This window comes from Crotalus tigris, unplaced genomic scaffold (genome assembly GCF_016545835.1).
Source record: "Crotalus tigris isolate CLP2741 ecotype Arizona unplaced genomic scaffold, ASM1654583v1 scf7180000019599.1365583, whole genome shotgun sequence".
NCBI lineage: Eukaryota > Metazoa > Chordata > Lepidosauria > Squamata > Viperidae > Crotalus > Crotalus tigris.
In genome coordinates, this window is record NW_024097615.1 from 126759 (window position 1) to 139521 (window position 12763).

Here is a 12763-nt window from a genome sequence, read left to right on the forward strand (position 1 = left end):
GATGGCATCCTGAAGAATCCAGTAGAACTGAGTTGTGTAATTAGATTAATAGCGCTAGCGATAGCACTTAGACTTATATAGCGCTCCAGAGTGCTTTACAGTTCTCTCTAAGTCAATGTTTCTCAACCTTGACAATTTTAAGACATGTGGACTTCAACTCCCTCAATTCCACAGCCAGCAATGTTGGCTGTGGAATTCTGGGAGTTGAAGTCCACATGCCTTAAAATTGTCAAGGTTGAGAAACATTGCTCTAAATAGTTTACAGTGTCAGCCTGTTGCCCCCCAACAATCTGGGTTCCTCATCTTACCGACCTCAGAAGGATGCAAGGCTGAGTCAACCTTGAGTCCCATCAGGATCGAACTCCAGACTGTGGGTAGAGTCAGCCTGCAATACTGCATTCTAACCACTGCGCTGCTGAAAGAAAAATCTTCATCAGGGTCCAGTCCAAGCCGGGAATAAACAAAATGGAGACTCCTTTAGAAAGACGTTTCTTGTTTATTTAGTTGCCAGAAACTTCAGTGATAGCAGCATGTTTCTGGGGTGGCTGACCACATGGTGCTGGGAGTGGTGGGTTTTTATACCTTCTTGGGCTTTTGTGTTTGGAGGGGGTCTTGCGGCATGAACTTTGAGGCTTTGCATTTCCTGTGTCATGTACTTTGACCTGAGTCTGTGTGTGCCCTTTTTGTATTCTGATGGTGGTGGCTTAATCCTATTATGTCCTGAAGGTCACGTCCTGCTTTCCTGGGGCTGGGGCCGATGTTAGATGGGTGAGGGGTTGTTGGTTCTAGGGATCTTTGTCTTTCTAATCCCACCAGCTGTAAGCTTCCTGGTTCTACTCTTTCTGAAAAGATGATCAAATCTGCATTTCTACAGACCTGGCTTGCTGAGTTTCTGGCTGGGGCAGAGAGACTTGAGGGGTGTGTGTGTGTGTGTGTTTGTGTGTGTGCTGTCTTCCTACAGTGCAATCAGGGCTCATAATAATAGGGGGCATACTGTAGGACAGTGGTTCTCAACCTGTGGGTCGGGACCCCATTTGGGGTCGAACGACCATTTCACGGGGGTCGCCAAACAACGCAGTCCGCCATTTTTTCCCCCTTTTCCTTAGCTATGCTACTCCCTTTTATTCTATTGGCTTTTGAAAGCCAATAGAATAGACTCTCTTGAATAGAGTCTAATTCTATTGGCTTTCAAAAGCCAATAGGAATTGTCCAGGCTGTCTCTGCCCTGCTGAGCCCGCCAAAAGTCCCATTCTGCAAACGGTGCTGCACCAGTTGAGTAGTCCTTGACTTACGACCGGTTGAGTAGTCCTCGACTTACAACTGGTTGGGGGTCACAGCATTAAAGAGGTTGAGAACCACTGCTGTAGGAGAAGAGCAGGCTGAACTGGGGGGGGGGGTTAAATGCGTCATTAGCCTAGAGTCATTACCTGGCCACAAATGGTCCAGCTCCTCTTGAATTCTGTTGACCCTTATCTGGCACCAATTAAATACTGAACTTCATTTGACCAGATTCTTGTGTAAAGGCTTGAACATTAAATCTCTGAACTGCAATGTAAGGTATGGTTTGATCCGTTTCTCCTCTGAAAACGAGAAGAGCATCAGCTCTGCTATAGAATAGAAATGGAGCATATTAATTGATGTGTATCCATATTGATCTTCTATCTAGCAGGTCTGTCTGGTCTCCTGCAGAACATGAGTAGATCCTAAACAGAATCCTCTGCAAGGTTCTGTCCTAGCTCTGGAGATGTGTCTTAAGTGCAGGCAAAACTACATGTTATACTCACTCCGTGGCATGTTGCAGTTGCTAATTTTCATAAATTAAATAGCGACACGGGTGATCTGGGGAAATTATATGCTGGGAGGGGGCATAAAGCATGGACAATATGTCAAGCAGATGTATTTGAGGATTCTTACTGTTTATAACAGTATAAGAGGCATGCAAAGTATTTCGCTCTTCAACAATTCCCACAGGAATCATTCATCAGCTTACGGTTGCTATACTTTATGTAAAAAAAAGCATAACGTATAATGTGGTCCTGATAAATCAGAATGGAAATGCATCCTTGAACCGAAAGTTATATGCTAGAAAGGCTCAGTCACAATTAATATAAAGTATGTTCTCCAGGAGTGGCATTAAAACGCTATCAAGCCTTGCAAAGCAGCTGAAGTTGTGTTTATCCTGACAGTAAAACATCCTAATTATATTAGCATATCCTGATTTATAGGACTAATAATATCAGCCACATTAAGTGCAACAAGAGACAGTTCAAGGCCTTTAGTTGGATCGATCTGTCAAGATCAGAAAGGCGAGGAATTTTGGAAGACATTATGACTTCAGTAATAAATATTGCCATCCCCAGCTGGAGGTTGATGTAAAAAAACAAGGCACAGAACCTTAAGCTGGAGGAGGATATAGAGTGGAATTGTAAAAAAGGACAACATTTTAGAATCAATATATATGTAATTATGTTCCTTAGGACAGGGTTTTGTTTGAAATCCACATTAGGATATAAGAAATAATCCTTGTATAAAGATTTCTACATACTAAAAAGCAGAGACCTCACCCTGCCAACAAAAGTGCGCATAGTCCAGGCCACGGTTTTCCCAGTTGCAATGTATGGCTACGAGAGTTGGACCATCAGAAAGGCTGAGCGCCAAAGAATGGAGGCCTTTGAACTCTGGGGCTGGAGAAGACTCCTGCGAGTCCCCTGGACTGCAAGGCGATCCAACCGGTCAGTCCTAGAGGAGATCAACCCTGACTGCTCTTTAGAAGGCCAGATCCTGAAGTTGAAACTCAAGTCCTTTGGCCACCTAATGAGAAGGAAGGACTCACTGGAGAAGAGCCTGATGCTGGGAAAGATGGAGGGCAAGAGAAGAAGGGGACGACAGAGAATGAGGGGGTTGGATGGAGTCCCTGAAGCAGGAGGCGTGAGCTTAAATGGACTCCAGAAGATGGTAGAAGACAGGAAGGCCTGGAGGAACGTTGTCCATGGGGTCGCGATGGGTCAGACACGACTTCGCAAATAATAACAACAACAACATAAAGATTTCTATGGTGCCAACTGATTTCTACCCTAGCTGACTTTGAATAAAAAATAGTTGTGATTATTTATTCAATTTATTTGCCCTCCGTCTCATTTCAAAGTGATTCTGGGCAGTTTACAGCATTAAAAAAAATTTAAAATGATCAAGTATAAATGTTCCAAGCCAGTATTTCAGAGATAAAAGGAAAGATCTTTCTCCTCTTTCCTTCTTTTCCAGCTTAGATCATAACAAGGCTTTTATTTCCTAATATATATTTTGTTTCAATTGTAATGAATGTCTGTCCAGAGCAAATCAAGAATTCAACTGACTTGGCCAATTAGTGAAATATTATCGATCAGAAGAAGCTGAAAGTCTATCAGCATGCAACGGCTGTTTGGACCTTGTTTTTGTACCCATATATTTTAAGGATGATTGAACGTCAACTTTGATACAGTACAATAAATTATATAGTTATATTCATTGTGCAGCTTATTGTATATTGCCCCATATCTTCTACCATTATATAGTATATATGCATTGTGCAGCTTATTGTATATTGCCCCGTTTCTTCTACCATTATATAGTATAAATGCATTGTGCAGCTTATTGTATATTGACCCATATCTTCTACTGCTGTGTTGGAGCATTCACAACTTCTGGAGGCAAGTTGTTCCACTGGTTAATTGTTCTAACTGTCCGGAATAGAGATGAATAGAAATCGTCTTAGGAAACTTTTTCAACAGATACATTTGAACTAACCCCTACCGTAACATCATCATCATCATCATCATCATCATCATGTTGGAAGGGACCTTGGAAGTCATCTGGTCCCACCCCCTGCTCAGGCAGGAAACCCTATACCATTTCAGACAAATGGCTGTCCAGTCTCTTCTTAAAAACTTCCAGTGTTGGAACATTCACAGGTTCTGGAGGCTGGTAGTTCTGATGGTTAATTGTTCTGTCTCCTTAGTTCCAGGTTGCTTCTCTCCTTGATGAGCTTCCATCCGTTGCTTCTTGTCCTGCCTTCAGATGCTTTGGAGAATAGCTTGACTCCCTCTTCTTTATAGCACCCCCTGAGATGCTGGAACACTACTATCATCATACAGATTTATTTATTTATGAGACTTATATACCGCTTTAAGTGCAAGCACTCTCTAAGCGTTGTACACCAGTAAGCTATATATATATATATATATATATATATATATATATATATATATATATATATATATATTTACATTGCCCCCAACAATCTGGGTCCTCATTTTACCTACCTCGGAAGGATGGAAGGCTGAGTCAACCTTGAGCCGGTGAGATTTGAACCGCTGACCTGCTGAACACAGTCAGCTAAAGTGGCTTGCAGTACTGCACTCTAACTGCTGCGCCACCTCGGCTCAATGTTTTGATTTATTAATCAGTTGGATTAAGGAGAATTTCGCTGATAGTTAGAAAGTTAGAGTCACTTAACAACCAGATTGCGAAACTCACTTAACAAATGTCTCCCCCCCGCAGCAGAAATCTTGAGCTTAACCGTGGTGGTGAGTTCAAGACTTCCTATATTCCATCAGGAAAATAGAATTAATTGCTTCACCCAAGCAGAAGACCCTTGTGTTTGTGGCGGACCTAAAGATGCATTTTTAACCGGGCAGCCTTTTAAATTCCGAGCTCTTCCTTTACGACACGAAGTAAACCAAACTCTTGGCTTCCTAATTCCGTCGTTGTCTGAACGGTCCATTTTATCTTGGCCTGGCCCTTGCCTTCCCCAATCAGCTAATCAAAAGCACCTTGCCCGCCGCCAGCTGTGTTTGTGGCATTACCCGCATACCTATTAACCTGTTGGAGAGATTCAAAGCACAATTGTGCGGCTAGGTGACTCATACATCACCTCCCCGAGTGGCAGCCGCACCAGATCCAATTCATATTAATTAGATGGCCAAGCTTTTAGAAGCGCCGTTCGAGTAAGCCGCCGGCCCTGTTAATTCGCCCATTCTCTGGTGTCCTTGTGGAGATAATCAAGAGAGATGGCTCTCCTCAATCTTTGCCCCCGTTTGCCTCCGAAAACACGTATTAGTTTAGAATAGCCTGGCTGACGGTTTTCCTATTCTGCTTAATAATTCCCAACGCAAGGTTGCTGTGAAGAGAGGGCAAAAAACCCCCACAAAAACAACAACAACAAAAACCCTCTTGAATCTGAGAAAGTACTTCACAACTAAAGCGCAATAAAGATGAGAAAACAGTAGCAAAACGACAATTTATGAAACCAACTGAGATGACACACATACCTGTTGTAGAGTAGGGTGGTAACAATCCAGGCCTTAGCCACAATCAATTCACACCAAAGGCATACCGGAAAAGCAGATTTTAGATAGCGTTATTTAATTTTTTAAAGTGTGCCAGTGTGTTTACAGAAAAAAAGTGACAATGAAGGTTATGTTGTCCTGTCCTGTCCTATATTCTATTCTATTCTATTCTATTCTATTCTATTCTATTCTATTCTATTCTATTCTATTCTATTCTATTCTCCATTCCATTCCTTTCCATTCTCCATTTCGTTCCATTCCGTTCAGTTCCATTCCACTCCTCCACTCTACTCTACTCTACTCTGTTATCCTATCCTATCCTATCCTATCCTATCCTATCCTATCCTATCCTATCCTATCCTATCCCATCTCACCTCACCTCACCTCACCTTATCTTGGACAAGAAGATATTGAATCAAATGTTTCTCTGGAGGAAGCATGTTCCATAGTACGATGACCAGATTTTTGTCTATAAATGTCATTTAATTCTCTAATAGGAAATTCAACACTGAAGTGATTGTTTTATTGTTTTATTATTTATTATTTAGCTCCGGGAGGTGCGATGAATACCAAAACGATGAGTACCATTTTGTCCCATTCCTTATTTGTCCCATAAGAAATAATGTAGTGAGCCCCAAGGCAGCCGACACGGACAAAGTTCTAGCTGGTGCATTCAGTACCGAACAAACGATGAGTAGCGGGGAAAATTTTTGCATCGAAACGGGTTGAGTACCAAATTTGATGAGGCACCACTATGTATATGGAATTAGATGATAAAACATGAACTAGCGTCTATTCATGTTCCTGATCAGGATCAAATCAGGTAGTTACAAAAGATTATGAAGAAAAGTAATATGGGTAATCCTCTCTGATAAGTTGAATATTGATTAATTAAAATGAAGAATATAATAATAATAATAATAATAATAATAATAACAACAACAACAACAACAACAACAACAACAATAATAAAAAATTGGAAGGGACCTTGGAGGTCATCTCTGATCTAAAATACTGAGGACGCATCCCAAAGATGCTTTTCCATGAGGCAACTGGACTTTCTTGTTAATAATAATAATAATGATGATGATGATGATGTTGGAAGGGACCTTGGAGTTCATCTAGTCCAACCCCCTGCTCAGGCAGGAAACCCTATACCATTTCAGACAAATGGCTGTCCAGTCTCTTCTTAAAAACTTCCAGTGTTGGAGCATTCACCGCTTCTGGAGGCAGGTTGTTCCACTGGTTAATTGTTCTCACTGTCAGGAAGTTTCTCCTCAGTTCCAGGTTGCTTCTCTCCTTGGTTAGTTTCCATCCGTTGCTTCTTGTCCTGCCTTCAGGCGCTTTGGAAAATAGCTTGACTCCCTCTTCTTTGTGGCATATAAATCCTTCCATTCCCCACCGTCCAGTCCGAGCTGAAGAAGCTTCTTGGATGAGAAGCGAAATGTCTTCTAAGTAAAACAAGAAAGTCCAGTGGCCTCTTGAAAACGCACCTTTGGGACAACCAGGACCTGGATAGACTGGGAATCTCCAGAAAGATATTTTGTGAGCAGGCCACCAGTTAGAGTCGGTCAGCCTCAAAACTGAATAAATAAAATATCTCACGCCTTAGTCTCCTGGGCTTATTATTCTGCGCTCCAGTCTTTTTCTGTGCTTTGATCAAAACACTGTTTACTCCCGAAAGGGAATAGCTTAATCGGAGTGTTTGCATGTTCTTTTTCTGTTAAGATCCGTTAAGGAGTAATTGCTAGAGAAAAGACAAAACAAGCTTTCCGATACAGACTCTGAGAATCCCCGAGAGAAGATACGTTACAGCTAGGTGACATAACTTATCATAGCACTTGTTGGTAAAAATCATAAAACGGGTCCAGTTAAGTTCATCCCGGTTTATGCCAGCCTAGAGACCCACAGAACCGTACATTGCTTTAAAGTTTTTCGTTTTTCACGATCATAAAGAATTCATTTAGGGTCTCCGCCTCCCCCCCATTTATGATATCATCCTAATTTTATTTATCACCATCAGGAGGTTTCTTGACGAAAGGTGCTTTGAATTGTAATTATGTTATGATGTGGGTATTATATTGCAGTGTTGTATAAAAAAACTGTAGAGCATGCACAGTCTTATGGCACTGAGACAGTAAACAGGGGTCTATATTAAATGGTGGTTTATCTTGCACTATCTACACTATCATACACCAGGAACAATAAACATACGTGTGTTAATACAGCAGTCTCCAACACACAGCAGTTACAGCAGGAAAACAAAAGAGAGAGCACACATCTCTGGAGCCTTTCCTTTTATACAAGGCTCTTAAAGAGACACAGACCCAGCTGGCTCTTAAAGGGACACAGACCCTGCTGAGTCATTCCCATCATTACACCATACAACTTACACCAGCTGGTTAGCTTCTAAATCATTACCGTGACAATGTCTGTTATTGAATTCTAACCTCTAGTGTGGTCAGAGCTATCAGGAGCGAAAGACCACGCAGCTATCATTTCGAATTAGTGCAAAACATACTAGGAACCCCCAATTAAATTTGTTTTTCAGTTCCACTAACTGGAAATAATGACCTCTCAGGATCTGAATGTGTGCAGCTGTGGACAGCCTCAGACTTTGATTCAAGAGCCACACGGGGATGACAGCCATACGTAAAGTGACAGAATACACCCAGCATATTGTTCAAACACGCTTTTGAACAAAATGCTAGTTTAATTGAATTCGAGGTGGGGGGAGGGGAATGATTTCAGGGACTGGCCCCGCCCTGCAAAAACTCTTTATAGCCTCCATCAATCTCTACTGAGGTTCCCTCCCTGATGTAGGAGGAGGACTGGAAGACCCTGGGGGTGGAGTCAAAAGAGGAATCAGCCTAGAATCTCTACGTAGTCACCAATGGTCTGAATCCAAGCCCTCTTGAATTCTGTTAATATTCATCTAGCGCCAGTTTAGCGCAGTTAGTTGACTAGCTTCCTGTGCCTGGGCCTGAGCAGTAAATCAATTTAACTGGAACTTAAAGGAAGGAGTCTGACACCCCTTCTTTTAAAAGTGCCGTTCCTTTCTCAGGTCTTTTGTTCTCCCACTTTTCATTATTTTCACTTTTTTCTTTCCTGTCACCTCCTCAGCTGACGAGGAAGCCGTTTCCAAGTGGGACTGAGTCATTCCCAGGGTGAACTGAAGTAGATCCCTAGCGTCGGCTGATTACGATAAACCACTTTAAATTTAGATTTAGACTTTGGAACTTGGAGGAAGAGCGAAAGAGAAAAAGCAACGATGGCCCTGCGGATGCCGAACATTCATCTTTTGCAGGCGAGTCGCGAATTGTTATACTGACACAGCTCATCTGAAAAGCCAACCCTCTGGATCTGGGTAAGTTGTTCTACCCAAACAAGATTGCTAGGGTGAATTGTAATATTTTGGGATGTATTTAGTGGAGTGGTGTTCTGGTGGAACGAGTGCTCAGAAAGACAGGGATTGTTGAAATATTACTTTTGAACACACAAAACCTGGCATGACACAGCAACCGGAGCAGAGCTTTATCATCCTGAATATCATTTGCTCATTGTTATAGATTGTCCTCAACTTACCACGGTTCATTCAGCGACTGTCCAAAGTTACAGCAACACTGAAAAATGTGACTTATGACCACATTTCATGCTTACAACCTTTGCAACAACCCCATGGCCATGTGATCAAAATTCAGACACTCAGCAACTGACTTGTATTTATGACGGTCACAGTGTCCCCAGGGGATCACGTGATCCCCTTTTGTGACTGTCTGACAAACAAAATCAATGCAGGAAGCCAGATTCACAACCGTGTTCCTAACTTCACACATGAGGCGAGGAAATGGGGCAAAACTCACCCCAACCCACTGTCTCATTTAGCGACAGAAATTCTGGTCCCAATTGTGATTATAAGTTGAGGACTACACAAAGGCAAATGTTCCTTGGACATTTGCATTTCAACTTTTACGAGATCTGTTGAATCTACTTCCCAAGCCTTTCTGGGTAGAAAAACAGAAGGAGAATGAATAGGAAGTTAAAATCCTCAGTTCATCCATACCAGAGATAAAATGTGGATTTTTTTTTTTTTAAACTGCCTGGGATGCTTTTTAATGCCCGAACAAAAGCCGCAAGTTTGAAGGAAGATTTTTCCTTTGTACTGTGGTTTTTCTTTCATTGTACTGAAACCATGTGTAGCAACCTTTCCCGGTTCGTAGCCCGAAAGAAAAGGGAGGAGCACGGAAATGTACGCCGCATGCGCAAAATGGGCGTGCACACATGTGTAAATGGGCCACTAGCACCCGCACAGAAGGAGTACAGAGAAGAGCAACAAAGATGATTAGGGAACTGGAGACTAAAACATACAGTATAAGGAATGGTTGCTGGAATTGGGAATGTCTAGTTTAATGAAGAGAAGGACGAGGGGGGACATGATAGCAGTGTTCCAATATCTCAGGGGCTGCCCCAAAGAAGAGGGAGTCAAGCTATTCTCCAAAGCGCCTGAAGGCAGGACAAGAAGCAACGGGTGGAAACTAATCAAGGAGAGAAGCAACCTAGAACGAAGGAGAAACTTCCTGACAGTTAGAACAATTAACCAGTGGAACAACCTGCCTCCAGAAGCGGTGAATGCTCCAACACTGGAAGTTTTTAAGAAGAGACTGGACAGCCATTTGTCCGAAATGGTATAGGGTTTCCTGCCTGAGCAGGGGGTTGGACTTGATGACCTCCAAGGTCCCTTCCAATTTTTATTATTATTATTATTATCATTATTATTATTATTATAAAAACGGGGGCCGCTAGTGCTTGTGTGATGCTGGCGGTGGCGCTAGTGCCCCGCGCATGTGCAAACAAGGACACTGGCACCTACGCGGTGGCACTGACGCAAGTGGGGAGGGTGCACGCACTCACCAGCCATTCCCATGCCCCAGTGGCCAGCAGGCCACGGACTGGTACTGGGCCACGGCCCACAGTTTGGGGACCCCCGATATAAAGGCAGCCGATTCAACCGTCCAGCGGTATTCGCCACGTTTCCTGTGGCTTGATTCTCTCTCTGCCAGAATGTGCCACTCAATTCATAATAAAACATCTATTTTATGTGTCTTCTCTAATGACAGCATCTCTCAACACTTGTTTTTTTTGTTTTGTTTTTTTAAATTAAACAGCTTGAAATTGCAAATCGGTGAGGACATTTGTTGCTAAGGTTGTTTTTTTTTTTTTTTTTGCAAGTCTGGAGAACAAAAGGAACCATTCGTTATCTCCATAATTGTTCCACCGAGTCCTTGTTTCATATTCTTCTGACTTCCGTTGAATGAAAGAGAGGTGATGGAGGGATGATTAAGAGGGTAGGATTTTGAAGTTTCTTTTTTTTTCCAAATCTTTATCGCAACCTCCCCGTTCCTAAAAGAAATTTAAGTGAAATCTCAGAGAAAAAAGGAGAACAAGCTGATTTGTGCATCCTTCCTGCAGTGTCAGCCACTCAGACCGATTTACGATCAGAACTGTGCGCGTAGCCATTAAAATCTTCCTCCGTTTCTGCCTGGGAAATTGTAAGACAAGAGGCTGTGAATCTTTAAATGGATACGCAGCATATTCCAAGATCTCTGCTGGAGCCTGTAAAAGAAATTGTTTCTAGAAGCTGCTTCTCCGATGCCATACGTTGAATTTTCTTTTTCCCCCCCGCTGATAGAATATTTGTAACTCACTTTAACAACTGTCTCGCTTAGTGACAGAAATTTTGGGCTCAATTATGGTCGTTAAGTCGAGGACCACTTGTATTGCATACAAGGAATTTGCATAGTTATTTTGTGACTCCAGTCGTACACCACATTTTCCCAATAACTGGGATTTACAAAAAGGCTTGAACTGTGCGTTTTCTCTCCTTTTCCTTTGAGAAGTTTACAAAGCAATGATTTATTTTTTTTGCTTTTTTGTGTGCTCGTTGGTTTTTTGTTCCTGATCTTCACTTTAGGTGAAGTTTTATTTTAAAAAGAACAACAACAAAAATGAGTCCAAGGCTTATTGAATTTCAGCCTTCTTACTTTTTGCAAATGGATAATGTTAAAATAGTCTCTCCTCCTACGATCCTGTCTCAGTACATTTTTTTTTAAACTTACATCTCAACTTGTGAACTTAATTAAAGAAACATGATGTGGAGAAATTGATTCCAGTGTCTCTGATCGAAGTTTCAGTGTTCCCCCCGGGCATATTCTGCTACTGAAAGTATTGAACAGTGTCTTGCTATAATATAGACAGATGCTCTAATAACTGACCTCCGTATAATTCACGTTTGGCTCACAAGGTTAGAAATATAAAATGAAAGTTTGGATAAAAGTTACCTGATATAATATTAACTTCCATTAATATAAGAGAGCCCAGAAGCTTTGAAAACAACATATATATATATATATATATATATATATATATATTTAGAGATAAAAGACTCTTTGAGGAATATCATTCAGCCACATGATTATATAGAAATTACATTAATGCACAATTTATATAACATTTCCCCCAGTTAGGGCCTTTTTTTTTTTTTTTTGCTTTCCAGTCAGATCCTAAAAACAAGTGTGTTCAGCAGAGATAATTCCCTCGGCGTATCAAATTGGGGGGGGTGTCTATTTGATGGCACTGATATAATTTCTAACTTTTTAAGATGCTATATACCAGTGGTTCTCAACCTCCCTAATGCCGCGACCCTTTAATACAGTTCCTCATGTGGTGACCCCCAACCTTAAGGGTTCTCCAAGCGCGCACTGACGCTGCCCACTCACCCGCCGCACCCGGGGCTCAGCGTGCCTCGCCTGTCCTTGCCTCACTTATTTATTATTTTATTATTTTATTTATGAGACTTATATACCGCTTTAAGTGCAAGCACTCTCTAAGCGATGTACACCAGTAAGCAATGTATATATATACTTACATTGCCCCCAACAATCTGGGTCCTCATTTTACCTACCTCGGAAGGATGGAAGGCTGAGTCAACCTTGAGCCGGTGAGATTTGAACCGCTGACCTGCTGAACTGTGGCCTGCAGTACTGCACTGCAGCTAAAGTGGCAGAGTGCAGTACTGCAGGCCACTGCAGCTAAAGTGGCCTGCAGTACTGCACTCTAACTGCTGCGCCACCTCGGCTCACTTCCAAAGGTCGCCAGCCTGCCCGGCTCCAGCTGGCCAGGGAGGGGGGGCAGGAAGGCTGCTCCGCCGGCTGTGCCCACCCTGGTTGGAAAAGCGCCCAGGCGGGGAGAGGGAGACGGAGAGAGAGAGAGAGCGCCAAGAGGGTGACAGCACCGGCAGAGCTTAGTTCAGCCTCCTCCACGGAAAGGACCGCGAAGCAGTGCAGCCTTCCTTAGGAGATGCTCGACGGAAACGAATCCGGCGCTGCAACGGCCCCCATCTCGAAGCCGTGTGGAGACGGATAGAGGAGCGGTGTCTCGGT